The following is a 4,560-nucleotide window of genomic DNA, read 5'->3' as shown; positions in this document are numbered from 1 at the left end:
CAGTGTTGGTAACAAATTCAACAATTAAAAAGGAAATGTGGCCTGGCCAGTTTGGCTCAGTGGATGGAGTGTTGGCCTGCGGAGTGAAGGGTCTCGGGTTCGGTTCCGGTCAAGGGCATGTACCTTGGTTGTGGGCACATCCCCAGTTGAGGGTGTGCAGGAGGCAGCTGATCGATGTTTCTCTCTCATCGATGTTTCTGACTCTCTATCCTTCTCCCTTCCTCTCTATAAAAAAATCAATAAAATATATATTTTTAAAAAATAAATAAATAAATAAAAATAAAAAGGAAATGTGCCGGATGAGGCGAACAGAACATTCTGCAGGCTGGATTCAGAACCCTGGGGGCCAATGGGTCGAGGACCGGAACCTATTGGGAGGGAGAAGATGGGCCCTTGGCCTGAGGCACCAGCGTTCTGATGGCGGAGACACAGCCCTGCCCTTGGGATCCTGGGTCGGATGGGAGAAGCATCCCATGACTGTCCCACCATTCCATCCGGAATGTGCAGACGAGTGAGTTCCGTGTAGACCAGACCACGGTCACGGGGAGCTACACGACGGACGACCAGCCTGGAGAAACTTGGGGTGAATCGGGGCGATATCTGACAGCTCTCCGCAAACTCTTGAAGACAAGGCCGCATGGGGGTTGGCAGGGGAGAGCACCCCGGTGGGAAGCAGACATAGAGAGATGGGGCCGACAAGGTGCTGGGGTAGGAGGCAGGGAGACCTGGCGGCTGAATGGAGAGAGCTCGAGCCACGAGGAGGGGCTCCTGGGGACCGCTTGTTCCCATGGTCCCAATACACAGATGGGAAAATAGAGGTTCGAGGAGGGGAGGACGTGCCCTGTCCATGCAGTGAACTGGTGACATAGGAGGGGAATGAAGTCACAAGGGAGCAGGCAGGGGATGGGAAGGGGCCCCAAAGCCAACCTGGGGGACGGCTGCTTGGCGGGGTCCATGGAGGAGCCGACACCCCCCCCCTCCTGGTCTGTGAGCTGGAGCCGGGTCGGGGCGTCATCTCCAGCCATGGCTGCCCTTTGCATTCACCTTTAGACTGTGCAGATTAATAGTTCCATCCATCTTCCTCCCAACAGGCTCCAGAGGTCTGGCAGGGACCGTCTGTGTGGTCCGGGAGGAGCCAGGGCGCAGTGACAACCGGAGGCCGGGCTGGGGCTAATGGGCCCGTGTACCAGCCAAGCCGCTCGGATCATTGGGATCCAGCAGAGGCTGTTTCCGTCCGTATTAATGAGGCTGGGTTTTGTTTGTGACATGCCTTTAAAGATGTTTTTCATTGAGGTATAAAATGCATGAGAGTGTGGAACTTGAATGAACAGCTCAATGACATTCTCACATAGCTACATCCATGTAATCCCCCCATGTCGAGGCACAGGCCATTCCTAGCCCCCTCGGAGCTCCCCGTGTGTCCCTTTCCAGTCAAAATTACCTTCCCCAAGGGTAACTCTATTCTGACTCCTACCATCATCAGTTAGTTCTGTCTGTTATAGAGGGTATGGCCTGTGGCAGATTGCAATGTCCAGGGACGGTTGCAGCTCTCCCTCCATTCCTCTTCTTGCCTTGTGACATGGATGCTCCTCCCATAAGGTAAGTGGTTCTGTGTCCCCTCCCCTTGAATCTGGCTGGACCTTTGTGACAGCCTCTACTAAGAGAGGACGGTGGCAATGATGGCTTCTGAGTAGATCACAAAAGGGCCGCGTACTTTCACCCTGCTCACTCTTGTGAGACGTAATCTTGGAACCCGGCCGCCATGCTGGGAGGAAGCTCAAGCAGCCTGTGGAGAAGCCCACATGAGAGGAATCCAGGGCCTGGGCTGACCTCCCCGCCAACAGCCAGCAGCCACCTTCCAGCCAGGTGAGTGATCCATCTTGAAAGTGGACCCATCAGTCCCCGTTGAGCCGCCCACTGATGCCTTATTGAGCAGAGACAAACCACCTCCAGGTTCAACTTAAGCTGTATTTCATGAGCAAAATCAACGGTGGTCTTCGTTGTATGCCACTCGGCCTGGAGTAGCGTCTTACACAGCAGCGGATCTTTGACATACGGACCATAAACAGATTTTAAGCGGAACAGTGATGTTCAAATAAGTCTTTTATCCTTGGATTCAGTGGAAGACTCAACACAAACTGGCTTACGGGACAAAATAAAGATAGAAAAATGATAGGTTGGTTTTCATGATGAAAAAGTTCACAGGGGGTTTGCTGTGGCTGCTATGACAACACACCACAGACTTGGGGGCTTACGCAACAGAAACCTATCGCTTCCCAGTTCTAGAAACCAGAAGTCCAAGATCAAGGTCAGCAAGCCAACTCCCTCCGAGGCCGAGAGGGGACCCTGGTCCTCTCTCCTTGGCTTGTGGGCGGCCGTCTTCCTCCCGTGTCTTCACGTCACCTTCCCTCTGTGTCTCCACACCCCAGCGCCCCCTTTTTACAAGTGCCGGGGTTCTTGTTCCAGCATGAAGAAGGGTTCAGCAATCTGGAGAAAGAGCTTTGTGTAACTTAATAAAGAGTCCAGAGACGAAGCATAATTTTGAAAGGCATTTGGGGGTCCGAGGAGCCTAGCTAAAGAAACTAAGATCTCCTTAGTCTCAGGACCCCTTGCTATTTATTAACACAAATTGTCCTGAGGCGAGGTGGAGATATACACCTCAAAGGGTCAGGTTTCTGTATACACAACCCATTGTCAGAATGGGGAGAATTAGCCTACCGCTGTTCAGGTGTTTGGCCAGTAGGAGGCAGTAACATGTAGATTAAGATGCCCTGAGCTGTCTGGCAGCAAGCAATCATCCCTTTTCAGGTTTTGGGGAAATGCCCTTCAGCCACTCCAGATGATTCAGCCCTTGCTGACATGCTGGAGTTGGCTTCCGGCAACAAGGACACCGATCATATTGCCTCAATTAAGCACCCCCCTTCCTCCAGTATGACCCCAACAAATGGCACCTGCAACAAGCCTATTTCCAAATGAGGTCCCATTCGGAGGCTCTAGCAGTGGCTCTCAACCTTCTGGCCCTTTAAATACAGTTCCCCATGTTGTGACCCAACCATAAAATTATTTTCGTTGCTACTTCATAATTGTCATGTTGCTACTGTTATGAATTGTCATGTAAATATCTGATATGCAGGATGGTCTTAGGCGACCCCTGTGAAAGGGTGGTTCGACCGCCAAAGGGGTCGCGACCCACAGGTTGAGAACCTCTGGGGGATAGGACTTCAATATAGGAACCGGGGTCGGGGATACGACCCAAAACATAGTGGTGGCCAAGGGCAGGCCTTCCTGCTGCCGCCCCGCCTCTCTCCACCTCTCAGCTTTGCTTGTCCACCTTTGTCATCCTCAGGCCCCACGTGGTGCCTGGAGGCTCCAGCCCCACAGCTCGAGGTCTCAGGTCCCAGCAGAAAAGAGCTGCCTCCCTCCACGGCAGAGTCTCCTCCCATCTCACGTCCCCGGATTGGGCCCTGGAGCTGCAGGAGGCCCGTGACTGCAGCCCAGGAGGGCCGCGCTTTCACGGGTCAAGCCTGAGTCCCTGCGGATCCCTGGAGCAGGGTGGGCATCAGGGCTGCCCCGCCCAGGAGAAATGCTATGGGGCCCACGAAAGAGCCAAACAAGGAACCCTCACCATGGAGACGGGGCCGTTTGGGCCAGAGCCGGTCAGTGAGCAGAAACGGAGAGAACAGCTGAGTGGCTCCGGGCCGACCGCCCCACGGCCAGCAGCACCCTTGCAGGGATGGGTCCTGCCACCCCCTCATCTCGTGCGTCAGGTTCCTATTCGAAGAACGGAGTGCTCCAAAGCCGTCCCTGAAATTATAAGAAAGAAATAATATTTAAAGGCACTTACTAAAGATACGCCGAAGGCCCTGCCAGTGTCAAGCAGCTGTGAGCAAACCTTAATTTGATGATCTACGTGTTAATGAATCCCAGACATGCAGATTAAACTCTCCTTAAATCGCACGTGGTTTTAAAATGTATTTCTCTCCGGCGGAGCTGGTTCGAAACGAGGTTAACAAAACACCTGCAGGGCAGGCCTGCTGATCGGGGGCCCTGAAGCTGGTCTGGGAGCTGAAGCCCGGCCCTGGCTCCGGCCCCGGGGAGCTTGCAAGTTGGACAAGCGGACAAACACATGGAGGGACAGTTAACATCCACACAGACCGGCACAAGCAAGGGGAGGCTGTGAGTGCAGCCTGATGTCTGTGGTTCTGTCACTTAGCAAATACCCAGCCACTGCAGGGTGCCAAGCCCAGCCCGGCCTCTGCCCCACCCCCCCTCCGCCCAAGCTCATGTCCCCTCTCGGTGGGAGCTGGTACCTTTTATCCCTTCCACAACCTGCACAAGGGGACAGACAATAACTAGGGAGGCAGGTTGCTGCCCAGGGCAGTTCCCAAGTCTTACCTGCTGGCAAGGAGAGAGCACTGTGACAGATGTGAGAAGCAGGTAGGGACCGGGAGAGAGGACCAGCACGTCCTAAGGCTCTGGTGTCAGAACCGGCCTGGCCAGTTCAGAATCACCGCAGGCCAGGAGGGAGTGGGGATGAGCGTGTGGCAGGCAAGCACAGCG

The 4,560-nt window shown here is 54.3% G+C and overlaps 1 long non-coding RNA gene across 1 annotated transcript; it reads right to left on the bottom strand.

Annotated features, from left to right (window-relative positions):
- Window positions 1–2,018: 2,018 nt before the first annotated feature.
- LOC132229550 (uncharacterized) lies at window positions 2,019–4,069 on the bottom strand. The gene is made up of 3 exons (XR_009451708.1): window positions 3,893–4,069; window positions 3,626–3,804; window positions 2,019–2,499 (listed from the first exon to the last, which is right to left on the bottom strand). It is a non-coding gene; the product is annotated as an uncharacterized LOC132229550 (long non-coding RNA).
- Between the last annotated feature and the right edge of the window lie 491 nt (window positions 4,070–4,560).

This window comes from Myotis daubentonii, chromosome 3 (assembly GCF_963259705.1).
Source record: "Myotis daubentonii chromosome 3, mMyoDau2.1, whole genome shotgun sequence".
NCBI lineage: Eukaryota > Metazoa > Chordata > Mammalia > Chiroptera > Vespertilionidae > Myotis > Myotis daubentonii.
This window is presented reverse-complemented; position numbering and strand designations above follow the sequence as displayed.